At 41.9% G+C, this 15,961-nt stretch overlaps 1 pseudogene; it reads left to right on the top strand.

The window, feature by feature from the left end:
* The first annotated feature begins 1,253 nt into the window (after positions 1–1,253).
* LOC139299411 (cortexin-2-like) lies at positions 1,254–4,321 on the top strand (annotated as a pseudogene).
* Positions 4,322–15,961: the final 11,640 nt, after the last annotated feature.

Here is a 15,961-nt window from a genome sequence, read left to right on the forward strand (position 1 = left end):
GAAAATACAAAATCAGTTTTTAATATTTCTAACTGAGCATGTCAGAAATAGTGCAGCTGTACAGAGGCTCTCTCTCGCCCACACTCACTCCTCCACTCTCTCTACACCAACACATTTTACAGCAGGACTCGTCTCCACCTCCAGCAGCCTCCAACGTCTTATGCAACAATAAACAGGCAGTGCTGCATGTCGGGGTTCACTAAACTTGGCTAACAGCAGTCAGGTCTCCTCATGTCATAATGTAAAACTTCCACATTAAACGACAACATGAGACACGATCAGTCCTCTCAAAACACTGTTTACGTTCAGGTAACCACGCCCTCTAGTGGCTGTAGTAATTATGACCAAAGGAGGAAGTCGTGACAAAAACAAAACGTCAGACTTTAACAGTTCACTTCCTGTTTAATTATGACCACCATCACTCACTGGTTATTATTGTAGCCATGACAACAAAGGTCCTTTAACCTCAGCTGAGTACTGTAACCATGATGTGTCTCTAAAACTAATTACGTAGTTTTTGTGCCTAAATAGAACCAAACCTTCACCACAGGTGTGTGTGTGTGTGTGTGTGTGTGTGTGTTGAGACCGCATTGACCACAGTGCGTGCTGCGGTTGCCATGGTTACCGAGGTCTGCCTCTTTTCCCCTTCTCTCTATCTCTCTCTTTCTCTCAGCCTGGCGACTGATAAGACTATGGCAGTTAGCAGGCGTCACCATGGCAACGCTGCACCATTCATCAACCCTGAGAGACTTTTTTTAATCACGACTGTCCAGTTTCTTTTTTTATTATTTAAAAATACTCGTCAAGTTTTTTAAACGACCACTCAGAGTCAACATACAAATAAACGAGCTTCCGGCTGCAGTTCCTCAAACGCCCACTAGATGCCGCTGTGATCAAACTCTGACTGCATTGAAGTGAGTGAGAAAACCAACAACTTCTCTCTACAAATACAAAGACAATACAGTCAACAACTTAAGGTCAACCTACTCGCTTGTTCTGAAGCTTTTGACCGTATCACATGGTATTCATCAGCAGATGGAGAGTGTGCAGAAAAAGATGAGATGTTAAAACTTGAGCAACTAAAAGTTGAGCTTAACAGTTCCTGCTTGACCTCAGAAACGACAGTCAGCAAAACTGTCTGACCTCAAGGTCCACTTATAGTATTTGCGTGTTCTGAAGCTTTCAAGTGTATCACCGCATCACCAGAGACCTGGTTCACACACAGTCAGGAGACAGGAAGACATTGTGCTGACATGTCTTAAACAAACTGTGGGAACAGGTCTGCTAACTGTCTGTTAGCGAGTAAAAGTAGTAACAGTCAGTAACTGTTTACTGAACGTAATGACGAACAATCCCGAGAACAAAATGTCGGAGGGAGATAACAGTCCAGTACAGAGAAAATAGAAAGAAGCTCGGAGATATTGTAACTAACTGGTGCTAGCATGTTAGCAGTTAGTTGACCAGCTACAGTAGTTCACGACTGATCCTGCAAGTCACCATTACATCACCAACACTCGACGTATTTTGCGTGGACGTGCAGATGAATTTCACTGACACCTGTGCAGCTGCATCCATCATGAGCTGCCTTCAGAACATCTCTCCGTGTGGCCAGGCAGAGCACAGTGCAGCGCAGGTATACTTCATCAAAGAGTGCAAACTTTTCACTATTTCACTAAAGTTTCACTCTACCTCCCCTGCTTGCACAGGTCGCTGCTATGCCACCAGCAAGCTATGCAGGAAGATGCTGTCGTCATGTTTAATCCCATCTACAAAGCTCAACATCAGACCTGTTTCCATCACTGAACAGACCAGAAACGTGGGCAGCAATTGAAGGATCTCGATCCAGGATAAACTGCTGTTTCCAACGACACGAATGACCTGTCAAGTTTAAAGTTCAACAACAAGATCATCATCATCATGTGGAGAGCTCAGAAATACGGTTTAGTTTGTCACTTCCATAAAGAAGTTGGATTTGTGAGAGACAGATTAAAAGCAAAAACTCTGTATCCTACATTTCCCCTCGTGCACCTGGATAGAGTTTTTCATTAGAGCCTCCCTGTCTGGTAAACAGCTTCACCTCCAGGCTGCTGTAGTCTGTAGTCTGTAGTCCCTAAACCCGACTGTATTACATCAGCATGAATAACAGCTCTTCATCACAAACAGAGAACACGCTTTTGAAGTTTTTATTTGACACTTTCGGAACAGAGTGAAGAAGAAGTAGAGTTCAATGATGAAGCTCTGACCTCCGCTGAGTTTTAGAACTTCCCACAGAACTTCTTACATTTCTTTGATTTTACGGAGATGGCTCTTCAAAGGCTCCGGCCCGGTACGCTATGATGACTTTTCATAGTGAGAGTGACACCTCTGAGGTCAGCGTGATATTTTCCGTCAAATCTAATTTCTTTTTTAGGTTTTCACACATTTTCAGAGCCTGGAGGGACTCTAGATAGACTTTAGTTCTTGCATTATAAAAGGAGAACATACTGCTGTGTGTGTTCAGGTGTGTGTGTTCAAAATGATGAAGCAGCTCAAAATGGCTTCCTTTTAATCTGTAAATTATAACTGATAAACAGTTTTAAGGGATTAATTTCTTTCCAGGCCAGACAGAAACGTACCAGCTGCATTCTAAAGGGTTTCTCCTGCACAACACCAGAAATTGAAGCTGAACTGAATAAAAATGCAGAGAAGACTTGCAGTGAAATATTAAAGAGGGAGGGAGGAGGGAGTTTAACTGTACAGACTCAGCAAATCCTCCACGGACGTCCTGCAATCGGCTCGATGTGCTCGTTAAAACTAATCAGACCCAGGGTCACGTGATGCACGTGAAGAGACACCTCACCAAACTTCACGAAACGTCATCATGTACAAAACACACAACACGCGGTCTCCCATCCCATCATAGGTTCGTACTGAAGTCTGATTGGTCACCAGGCTGATGATGATGATGATGATGAATCCTTTCTGCAGAAGTTCACAACAGATCTTCTGTCACCACGAGGAGCTCAAAGTTTCTAACTGTTTCCTCTTAAGAACTTTTCACAAAGCTGCTGAGAGAAGGATGACATCATGTTTCATGAGTTAACGTGATTGGGTGACAGGTGACAGGTCTGTCAGTGAATGAGACATAAAATATTAATTAATACACAGGAGGACCAACTCAATTCAATTCAGTAAAATAAACTTGTTAATTGAAGATTGAACTTCATAAGACAACATCTTAAGCCAACTGAGTTTGGTTTTAATCTCCATGTGTGAAGCAAATGAAGAGCTTCTTTCTTTCCAGAACGAGTTGTTTATAACAAATGACACCCACAGTCCCACCCACACACTGCTGGCATGAGAGGAAACACTGAAGTCATGAAGAATCTGAAGGCTTTTACTGATGACACGGCTATGAGGACAAAGATAAAGAGACAAAATGTCCCATTGAGAAATTTGGTGTTTTAGAATTACCAGATATTTCATTCAGTTCAATTCAATTCAGTTTTATTTATATAGCGCCAAATCACAACAAAAAGTCATCTTATGACACTTTACAAATAGAGCAGGTCAAGATATTTATAATGTTATTACAGAGACCAACAGGTCCCACCATGAGAAGCACTTCATTCATTACTGATCTCATGCCTGTTCTCCTGGACTGTGCTGCAGCAGCTCTTCATAAATCCGTCCTTCATGAGGATTCTGTTCCATACAGTCACAAGGCCCAATGAACAAATTGAAGTTGAATTTTTTTGTACAAATTTGACACAAAGCCTGTGCCATGTTTGAAGCCACTTGTTATTTCTACAGGTGGGTGGATAGGTAATGATTGAGTCCATGAAACCTATGCGTCCATGTGGCTTAAGACTGTCTTCTAATTGGATCATTTAATCCTTCAGTTTTTTATAGCAATTGTTAGTTTCTAAAATACTTAAAATACTTACTTAATACTTGTTACTTGTTGTATGTGTTTCCTCTGCAGGCCTCTCCTCTCCGACACGACAGTGTTTTCCTGTGGAGAGTCTCTCACTGGACAGAAGAAGAGGATCATCTAAACCAACCAATCATTCTCCATCTCAACATGGCCGACGACCTCTACAGCAGCACCTTCTCTGCTTCTGAATCGGACTTCTCCTCTTCCTCTTCCTCCTCAGTTTCCGCCTCCTTCCTCACGCTCGAGCAGAGGGCGGCCTTCATCTTCGTCCTCATCCTCTTCATATTCCTGGGCCTGCTGATTGTCCGCTGTTTCCGGATCCTTCTGGACCCGTACCGGAGCATGCCGTCCTCCACCTGGACGGACTACATGGAGAAGGACACCTTCGACTACCGGATTTCCTGACAGGCAGCCTGAGAGGCAGCAACCCTGACAATCAACAAGTTAAACTGAGGCGACGATCACACTGAGAAAGTATAGCAGAAACACAAGCGCACGTTTCCCCTCTAGTGGTTACCATGGTGTTGAACAGGACAGTGGCCAGACTAGTAGACAGCATGATGGTAAACTATCACCAAGTAAAAAGTTCAAATGATGGATATTTAGTCTGTGGCTGCTGGGTTTGGTTATTCTTCAGGGAGGTTTGTCTACCCAAGTATCCACTTTGTTCTATTCAAATCTGGAAACAAAAGTTTCTGGTGAAGTTCACCTTCTCCAGCTGTTTTGGAACAATCAGCAGCTAAATAAATAGAGTTCGGAAGTAGAATTTGGGAACACGTTACCATCCTGGGCGGGGAGACAAAAAAACAAATTTCTAAAGAGTGATGCCACGCCTAAGACTCGACTTGGACACCAATGACTTGTGACTTAACTGGACTTAAGTATTTTGGCAGTTAATCAACTGGCAACTGACGTACTTCGGATGAATCTGACAGCAGCCAGTCAAGTTGTTCTGGTCAACAGAAACATACAGAAACCTTCAAAACGTGCAGCTAAAACAGTCACAGATGGATGGCAACAACTTCCAGCTTCATTCAAGATTAGATTCGAGGATATTAGCTAAGAGCTAGCATTCAGCCGTTAACTTTGCAAACATGAAACCGATGAATCCTCAACACAGTCAGCATGGTAACAATGTCTGAAGTCAGCTAGCCATCAGTTACGTTACCTGGACGTTGCTCCTAATCCCATGATGACTTGGTTAGGACTCAAAACACAAAGTTTAGGACATTGAACATAATAGCCAAGACCTGAGACTTCAGTGATTCTGTCCCACCTGTGCCTCACCTGCTAGCCTGCAAAAGCAAAAGCCCTGTTGGCTGGTAAAATGGTCAAAGTGGCTGCTAAGTTTGTCAACCAGAGTAAAATGGTAAAATCTCTTCCAGCCACACCTTGTCAGCTATCACTCAAATCAAATTTTATTATAACAATTACACGGTAGAGAAAAAAAAGAGTGTGTGCCAGACGTGAAGGGCACAAGCCTGGGAAGGCAACAGTTTGGGAAAAGTGCGCTTGTGTTTTTTCTGCTTCCTGTCTGATTGTCGCCTCAGTCTGCCTGGCAGGCAAAACATCTGGTCCAAAAACACAACATGTGTAAACAGTGTTTGTATCGTTTTTAAAAATCTAAAATGAAATGAAGAAATTTAATTTTGTGATACGAATCAAAAAAACATAATCATGAGACAAATGGAAAAATGAAAACTGCAATATGCAAAAGTCTGGGACAATTTGAACTATCTCAGTTCTTTGTTTGGAATTTTCTTGTCTGAGGATTTGGAGGTTAATTTCCTGCCTGTAGCTGTGATTTTTGCCCAGATCTTAAACTTGTGAAGGTTGTAGAAATCCCTCCTCTCTGCAGCTCTCTGACTGCAGCACTGCAGGATTCAACAGCAATGCAGCGAGAAATTAAGGAAACGTTGTTATGCCTGAGAAGGGATTTCTATGATTTCTACGTCCATCAAACTGCCTGCCAGGCGGCGTGTTAGGGTTGCTATCTCTCACGGGAGAAGAACATTTTTCTTTTTAGCTTTTTGTTTCCTTTTGACGAAATGGACAAGTTAACTTTTATTAACAGACTTTAAAAACTTACTCAGAGAACTTGTGAAGCTCAATGAAGCTCACTGAAGAAACAGGTGAACAATGTGGTGTTATTTTTGAGCGAGGAGAAGGAGGAGGAGGAGGAGGCCCAGGAGAGATGATGGTGATGGAGGCTGTGTTGAATCGCTCTGACTGCAGAGACGAGACGAGTCGGTTTCTAGCGACTCTCCGTCCTCCTGCCAGCCCGGCCGTTGCTTAGTAACTGGTTTTTAAGTGCCAGCTGATGTCTGAAACGCCAGGCGTCTCACCACGCAGCCGGTCGGCACACACAGCTTTGTCGCATGTCTGCAGCCAACTCGCCTCAGCTCCGAACAAAAGGAGACAAACGGGTGAGAAATGACCACCAAGACACGATGAAGGAATGCGGTGAATCATTTCTTCGGTTTCTACCAGTTTGGCACAAAACTGACCATCAGCTGGACGCCTTATTGGTTTTCTAAAAATGTAGAGAACCTGTCAGAGCCACAGGTGGATCTGTTATCACAAACTTACTGTATGATGTATGTACAAGCTTCATTCCAGTTCATTTTCAATTCTAATGGCGATCCCAAAGTTTGCAAACATGTCTGAATTTTGGAGAAATGTGTATAAAAAGATGCACAAGACATCTAGAAAAATGGTGCAACCATAAAAACAAGGCTGAACGTTTTCAGCATTTTAACTTTTCCACTCATGGGACAAGTTCAAGATCAGATAATACATCAGGATCCACCTCATGGTCCTTATCCTGTACACCAAAGCTTACCAACCAACTCCAATGGCGCCCCAGACCCCCAAGGGGCCTGAAGGGTCCAGGTTCACTGTGTGTTTATACTGTATGCACTACTAAAGCATATTATAAGTGACAGAGGCCTTAAAGTAGTGCTTGTACAAGTGATCATTTTGAGGCTCCCATAGATACTAACTAACACACACACAATGCAGAAAGTCCCTGTTAGTAATCCAGTCCTGCTTTTAAGAGTCAGACTGTCATTGAAACTTCATCAACACTGAAGATGAAAATACATTTAAACATTTTTTAAAAAGCCTCACAGAAGAACTGCAGTGATGTCTTTTATTTTTTTTTTTCTTCCAGCAGCTGCAGAGCCCCTCGATTGACCTGCAGAAACTCTCGCTGCAATGGGCTTCCTCGTGGTCGGAGGTCTCCTGTCAAACCTCCCCACAGGGAGCCTGAACCTTCGGGCTGAAAATCCCCCCAAGCAGAGAATTGGTTTGAAGTCGGTGAAAAGAATGAGAAGGAAAAGAAAGGCCGCTCCCATCTGGGCTTTTTACTGCAGGGGGTTTGAACACTGAACACAGCACGTTTCACTTCCTGTCTGGATCAACACACTGGAACCAGAGGGGGACGACGGTGCACACAACACCAGGCCGTGACATCAAATGATTTCCTGGATTTATTTCTGTATTAAGAGGCTGAAAATGTTCATTATCTCAAACGATTAGACTCAACTGCTTCAAATTTTCTTCCAAATCATCAACTTGTGACCGCTCTAGAGTCACCTCATGGCCCTGGTGGGGGTCCTAACCCTCGGGTTGAACACCGCCGCCGTCCCCTTCTCCCTGCAGTGTGGCAGAAAACCCTTCAAGGTTATTCCTGCCTCCTCATCGGGACCAAATCCTTACTCAGCTCTGCAAATCTGTAAAAGTTTTCAAGGCTCTCCGGAGGGGTCCTCTCTGCAGGGAGGGTGACCGAACCTCCGCCTGAAGGAAAAGAAAGCGACAGAAACAAAAAAGGATGATTTCTTTTTTTTTATATCTTCCTGATACTGTTGTCCTCTCCTTGTTGAAGCCTCTGCTGATTGAACGCAGCGGGATCAGATGGAAGGGTGGATCTGAAATCTCAACGACTGCAATGGATGGATATTTTTTTTTGGTTGAACGTTGCAGAGTTTCTTCTTTTTTGGGAACTTATAAAAGATCTGGGGCCCTCTTGGATCCCACGCGGGGCCCTCCCAGACATCAGAGATGGAATATTAAAAAGGAGTTTTGGTTTCTCAACCAGCAGGACTTCTTCAGCGCACAAGTGAGGATCACTGAAGACTTTCATTTCCACAATGCTACAGATCCAGTTAGGAGAAAATCAGCCCATCTTCGTTCTTTCCAGTTCAATACCTCTAATTACAGACCTACTGAGTTTTCCTCTCATGGTGTTTTATCATTTCTTAAGTGTTTGTGTCAGTTTTGAGTCCCCGCCTGCTGTGCTTCAAAAAGCGCCATGATTTCTGTTAATGCTGGAAAATGTGCTGATTTAAACTGCATTCACAATGCAGTTTCTAAACTCAGTGAAGAGTGAAGATCTGCATGGAGTCACAGTTTTTGACTTTCTATCTACAGACTTGATAAAAACATGCTGTAGACGTTCTGAAGGCTGGAATTTGGGTTTACGTTCACTGATGTCCATTACTGGAGCAAAAACACCCAAACATTTGGACAAAAGGGGGCATAGGATCTGAATTTGGACAACATTCAGACGATTTGCCCCAAACTCACCACTTTCCCAAAGTTGGACAAATGTTTTACCCATTTTGTACAGAAGTTTTGCCTCTTTAGTCCAAATTTGTGATTAAAAAATTGGCCATTTTCCGCCCCTTTTGTCCAAATATGGAAAACACAATAAGCTGCTGCTCAGTTTTCATTTTCATTTATACTAATAAAAGTTACGCTATACCTAAATAACAACACAAATTTGGATTTTAAAAACAGCAAGAAGAACATTTAGAATTGCCCTAAAAGCAGATGCTTACCTGCCCCCACTTCTGCGGGGGTTGGGTGGAGCTGAAGATGGCCAGGCAAGCAGGAATCACCACCGCTGACTGTGATAGGCTGAGACATCCGTCATATTTCCATGTTGTTATGTTTGTTGCTGGATTTTCCTGCTCTTGAACGCAGCTCTTCAGTCGCCCTCACTCGTCAGTGTGTCTGTTTGAGGTGAACTGAAGCGTCTGATTGAAATCTGATCTTATACTGAGAATGTAGTAGAGAAAGTCTACTCTGCGCACACACACACACACACACACACACACACACACACACGTTTGTACTTCTAAACTTGTGAGGACCATTACTGACATCATCATTTCCCAACTTTAACCTTAAAACAAAGCCTTAACCCTGAAACAGAACTTTAAAGAAACGAGGACCGGACAAAACATTTTCCAAAAAGCTTCTGATATTGTCTTCAGAAACGCCCCACTTTTCTTTGATGTGTTCACGTTCAAAAGAGGTCCTCACTTTGTAAAAATGTCCTCACTGTTCTTTTTCGAAATGATTTTCACTTTTGAAAAATATCCTTACTTTCCAAACATGCAAACTTTACAGAAGAAATGTCTTTATTTCCAAAATGTCCCCACTTTACTAAAAGAACCAGAACTTTCCATGTCTTCACTGCCAAGATACAAATCTGTAATTTGTCCTCACAAAGATAGAGGTACAATCACACACGTTTATGTTTATTCCTCACAGCAGTAAGGACACACACACACACACACACACACAATGATATACAGTATAAAAGTGTAACCACATCTGCAGTACTGCCTTTGTATTCACGTGCACGTCTTGTAAGCACACACACACACACTCTGCTATACAAAACTTAGACATGATGCAGCAGTGGACACGCTGCCTTCGTCTCCACACACACCAACACTGGCTGTCGAACACTCCCAGCGGCTCACTGCCGAACCAAACCCTCCACCAACCAACTTCACTTGCTGTTTCTAACCCCCCCCCCCCACGTCTTCACCTTTATTCACTTTATCTCTCTCACCCTCAGCGTCTCCCATCCTTGTGGCTGCTTCTCTCTTCTCAACCTCTGTCATTTTTTACATTTCATTTAGCTTTACAGGCCTGACAGGTGAAATACATTTGTGTCGCTAAAGCATATGAAGAAGAGAAAATACTAGATGAAGGAAGAATGAACAATAAAGAAGAGCTCTCTGAGAGGAAGACGTCTTACTCTGTCTTATCTCTTTAGCTCTTCTTTGGCTCGTCTCTCCCTAAAAGAGCTAAAACTCTCTTTGCTCTGCTGTCAGCTGCTGCAGGAGGAAAAAGGAATTAGAGGCTTTTATTTAAGTTGAAGTTAGCTGCTTGAAGGCTCTGGACAGGTATGTATACCTGATGTTACACTGTGGGGACAAACAGGTTTATACACCTACATTGTGGGGACACTGACCTGTTTCTGCACCACATTGAGGGGACTCACTTCTCATTTGGGACTAATAAGGCAGTTTATGTTTTTTCTTCGGGGTTAAATGTTGTACCTTGCAAGCTAATGGCTAACATGCTAGTAAGCTGCAAACGTGCTGGCACTAGTCCATCACAATAGCTCTTCCCCAAAGCATTTTGTACTCACGGTCAGTTAGCAGTGAGAGCTTGTTTGTTAACATGGCGTTCACACAGTTTATTCATGATGTCCTCCTGTCTCCTGTGTGTGAACCAGGTCTCTGTTGTGGAGCAGTTTATACTCTGAAAGAAGAGCTTCAATAAAACTGAACGCTGACAGCTAATAAGTTACGATACCTTCCTCCATTTTGATTCACACCTGTCAAGTGTATCCACTGATGCTCGTGATTCCATTGAAATTAATTGATCAATGATTAATCAAAATGTCACCTTTGAAATGCTGCTGTGATCATGCTTTGAGCATGTGAAAATGTTGCATGATGGCCGTTGTTTCTGCAGAGAAATGTTGTTGTTGAATTGTTTTTGACAGTCAGATATTTTAAAACCTCGGTTGCATGTTGGCTCCAGTCCTTCATCAACAGGTGGAGATCAGCTTTAACGGCTCCATCGGTGACTCTGCTGTGTGTTAATGGAGCTTGTTTCCCTGGATGTCAATGATAGCTTCAATTATTACCTGCTTACAGAGCACACAGGGACAGGTGGAAACAAGACAGAGAAAGACGAGCTGGATCCATCCAACAGTTGGCTAAATCTGAGAGAACATATTTTTCTAATTTGTCCATCTCCTCTTCTCCCTGTCTCTTCTTCTTTTTAAATCCATGAGACGACGGAGACGGTGAGAGAATTTAGCTAAATCCATCAAGATAAACATGAGAGAGCAGCGAGAGACGAAGAGAAAAGAGAAAGCGAGACATCAGTTAAGCCTCCACAGCTGAACACGGCAGGCAGAGCCGCAGGCCGACTTCATCCGACAGAAACGTCAAACACCTGATGAAGAGACAGCAAGCTGTTTTCACTTATCAGAGGAAAATATACAGTTTAGACACAAAAAACACAACTGCGTCACACAGAGGGAGAGCGTTCAGACCAATCTACAACTACGCTGATGAGCCTTTAAATCAAATGCTCGTCCATCTTTTGCTCTTCTTTTTTTTTTAGTAACATGCACTTGTATTTTTTTTTTTATCAAATTTGATATTCTTTTATCAATAATTCAATCGTTGATGTTAAAAATTATCTTAAGAATTGAGTGACAGTTCAGTTTCTTTTCTTGGCACAAAAGGATGAACGCTGAAACAACTTTGTTCTACAAACTTTACAAAACTCACGAAATCAGGTTGATGTTAAAATCACAATTTAACTTTTTCATTTAAAATACTTTGGTCTTGTCCTTCTGACCTTCCGTGTCTTTGTGGAAGTCAGCGGTTTATTTCCTTCAGAAAGAAACAAACAGTCTAACTGAATGTTATGGAAAGATCTTCATATTAAAAGTCATAAACCGACGACAGCTGCTGAAGCTTTTGAGGAACTCGAGCAGCTGATTCAGGTTTCAGTGTTTGTCTGAGCCTTCGTCTGATCCCTTTAATTCTGCTGTCTGCCTTTCAGCCATCTGCATCCTGCTCTTCCTCCTCGCCTGTCCGCCTCCCTCTGCTTACTCATCCTCTTGATCGCTTTCCTCCTCCTCCTCATCATTCTGTCTTCCTCCCACACCTTCATCCCTCCTCTTCTGTCTCATCTGAAAGTTCACTTCAGCCTCTTTCTCTCTCCTCCTCCTCCTCCTCCTCCTCGTCCTCCTTGCCTTACACTAAGCCTGTTTACATAGGATTAGAAACTCCAGCAGCCCTGTCGCTGCTGTTTTTTACCCTTTAAGGGAGTCGGGACTGGCTTTCTGTTTTCTGTGCGTGTTTGTGTTAAATTTGGGGAACTGCCGCTGCATCAGAGCTGAGCTTTGCCTTCCAGCTGCTAGTTTACCCAAACGGTTTCTTTTTCTTCACACTGTGCTTGAAGGGAAAATCCACACTCAGCCATGGATGGATTACTGAACAGGCCAACCGGGCGCCGGGTCACGAGCCCAAGGGGTCAGCCTCTGTTTGTGACTGTTAACATTTCTTGTTGAAAGTCAATCAAACGAATACAAAAGGATGCAAACTGACTACAAAGAGACAAAAAACGACTGAAGAGGTGCAGGAAGACTACATGTCTACGGTCCTGCTCCTGTCTGGGGGGGGGGGTTAAATGGGCACATTGTCTCGTAATTCGTCCACATCCTCAGTCACGTTTGATGAAATTTTTTTTTTTGTACATTTATCCTCAACCTGACTTTGTTATGATTATTATTATTATTTCTGCTTCAGTTAGTGTGGTGTTGTTTTTTCTGAATCCATCACCTCCTGTGGGTGAAAGTATTTGACTAAACGGAGGCGGTCGAGGTTTAACCAACAACCACCTGATGAGATGATGTGGAATCATGCAGCGCTCCGCGGTGAGGCCAGCGTGTGTCGCACTTAAGATGTGCGACAGAACTTTGTTGAAATTTGTGGAAGTTATTTGCTGAAAAGTGTGACGTAACGTGATTCAGTGTTTGGCCACAGGAGGAGAAACACATACAGGTGTCAAGTTCATCACTAGGTTTGTTTTTATACGTGCGTTTTGATTGGGTGGATTTTTCCTTTAAGTGCTTCCTGTTGAATATGTGTCTGCCCTGAAACTGTGAAGTCTCTCGTTTTAATGGATTTTTTAACAACTATATGATGAACTGCACCTGTTTTCTATGGTCTTTTCTGTGTTGTAGCTTTGAAAAAGTTGTGTCACAGAAACAAACAGCCACTACTGTAAATTTCAGCTCAGCGTTTTCGGGGTTTGGTATGACTCACGTGTCCTTCTCTCTGCAGTGTTTTCATTATCTGGTGACGACAGGTGAAGTGCTTTTTCAAGTCGTAACTGAAAACACACAAACTGATGTTTCCTTAGTCTTGAAACTGTATTATAACTGTAATGTTGTATTTTATCAATGCAAAGGTTTTAGTTTTGATAAAGAATTCAAGTAGGTGCTTAATGGACACGTGACCTTTTTTTATTTTGTTGTGTTTTATTTTCTGCAAAGAGAAAAACAACTGGTCAGTTAAAACTGAATTGAATTTTTAAAAGGAAAATTTCAAAATTGACACTGTATCTTAATGGTGTATTACATGTAAATTATTTCAGTATTATGAATTAATCAGTGTGTAATTTTTAAACTTTACACTCTGATTTTAAAGATATGTTTGAATAGCAAAATGTTTTCAAAACCTGAAATCCTGAAATTTCCCAGTTGATACAATAAATGTAAAAGTGTTTTTCAAAGTAAAATATTTAAACGCTGGGGTTTTGATTTCTGTGTGCATGATTTTCAAAATAAAGTGTTTCAATATGAACTTTAAGTTTCAAAATCAAGTGTCTGGAATTGCACAACACGATTTCCAAGATTTCCTAATTGAAATTTTAAAAGTATGAATAATTAAATGCAATTATTTCAGTGGTTACTAATAATAACTAATAATATACCATAACTGTGAATTGCAGTGAATTACGACCAGATTGTTTAGTTCCAGACGTCACTCCCAGTTGTTTTTTTCTTGTCTTTTTTACAGTGTCGATGACGTGCAGACTGTGTGTATCACTGTGTGAACAGAGCTCCTCTATATTTTCTAAGTGCTTGAAAGTCGTCGTGTCAAAACTGAAGTGTAGATTTATCTTCCTGCCTCCTGTCTGAGCTCTTTTATGAGTCTGCGCTCTTGTTTTGTAAAGAAATAAAACTTCCTCCTGGACCAAAACCTGATGGTGTCGGCACATTTTCATTTACTCTCATAGTGAGTGTGCTTCATTTTAAAAAAGATTTCTGAGTTGTTTCGAGAAAAATCTACGTTTTAATACATTTTCGGAAATGTTACCACATCATGTTAATGTATCTGTAATAATAATCCAGTAATACAGTAACATATTACAAGAGAAAACTCAAGTACTCAAGTACATTTTGCTGATTATACTAAAAAGAGCAGTTTCCTGTTTTCTCTCATATGTTATTTGTACTTTGTCTAATTTCGGTGAGTTTTCAGCCTAAAACCACAACATCTTCTTCGTAAATGTTGGCAGCTCAGTTCAAACAGCAGAATAAACCACGTTAGAGGAAGATCAGGAATGAGACAGGAGGAGACTCTCAGGATGAATTATGCGTCAGATTTCGGTTTGAACATTAAGCTGTTTCAGAGCGTCTCCTCAACCCGTGGTCAGTCGTATGGAAATCTAATATGAGGCTGTATTTCCATAATCCGTGTCTGTGTGAGTCATCATACATGAAGGCAGATGGTCGACGGGCGGAGCGACAAAACACAACAAGCTGTTACTAAAAAAAGGGAAAAAACTGGCAGCGTGGAAGTGCATCTTCAACACATCAGAGCCAATCCTTGTTAAATAAACCAGTCTTTTATTTCCATTTAAGAGAGGGTTTTATTACATACACATATGTTGGATATAAAAGTGATAAATGTGCTTCATAGAGAGAGGAAGAAAAGAAACTCAGACAGAATGAGCCGACTGCAGATGTTTCATATCTGCAGCTGAGGCGTGAACTGAAAACTGAAATCTTCAGACTTCAACTGTGTCAGCCGGCGTCACAACGTTCCTCTTTGTTCAGCTTTGGTTCTATTAAAGACAACGTGTGAGGTCAATGTGAGCGTACTGATGAAGAAGAGCTAACAAAGTGAAGCTGAAATCAGTTAAAGTATAGGGGGATCGTTCAGGAAGACATTACAGAAGAACCAGACTGAACTTAAAACTTAAAACTACCTGCTTAAGGTTTAGGAAAGATCACTCTCACAGTTAAAAGAAACCAATGCAGAGTAAGTAAAACTGTTGTAATTTCAATGCATCTATAACTGAAATATTTCTAGATTTGGTGGCATTTTATTTCAAGATACCCTGTGGAGTTTTTAACTTCTAGTGGCGCTAGCGTTGGTTTGTCATGTGCACATGAGCGATGTGACACACATTCACATTTTTCTTCTGATCTACAGGTGGCAGTCACACAGTAAGACATGCGTGAGGACAGGCAGTGAAGACGAAGACTGCGAGCTGGTGAACATGGATGTAAACAATGCTGGAATTTTAAAAAATCGCATTGAAGCCCAAAACGTGTGTTGAAATAAACAGATTTTTAGGAGCATTGAAACCCTATTTAGATCACTGGGTGTGAGATTAAACCTTTGTTTCGCTTGTACTTCATAAATAGGATTTATTCATGTGTTAGCGACCTGTTAGCTTATGGATAGTTCTCACCTAATGCTACTGCTAAACTGCTGAAGTGCACCAGTTATTCTTCTTCGAGTGTTTTTGTCAGCTCCTTCTGCGCTGGAGGAGGGTCGACCTTGATTTACATGGAGCCCAGAAAACAAAGACGGAGTGTGATCAGATTTGAGATCCGACCAACAGAACAGAAACACATAGAGAACATGTGACTGAGTGTAAATGGGAGTATTTTAAATGTTTTATTTTACAGGTACAACCCTGGCTGCAGCCCCGCCTGTTTGAATATTCATTTCGTGGAGAGTCCCTCCACCCCCCCCCCCTCACCCCCGGGCTGCTTCAGTTGTGTTGGCTCACTGGGAGCCGACAAAATGTCTCTTGTGATAAGTTTTACTGCCCATTCCAGCAGTCGATCCTCTGTATTTATGTCAGAATACAGACAGAAAACCTCAGGAGCAAGTTTTATCTTCAGACTGAAGTAAC

The sequence above is a fragment of the Enoplosus armatus genome, chromosome 16 (genome assembly GCF_043641665.1).
Source record: "Enoplosus armatus isolate fEnoArm2 chromosome 16, fEnoArm2.hap1, whole genome shotgun sequence".
In the NCBI taxonomy this organism is placed as follows: domain Eukaryota; kingdom Metazoa; phylum Chordata; class Actinopteri; order Centrarchiformes; family Enoplosidae; genus Enoplosus; species Enoplosus armatus.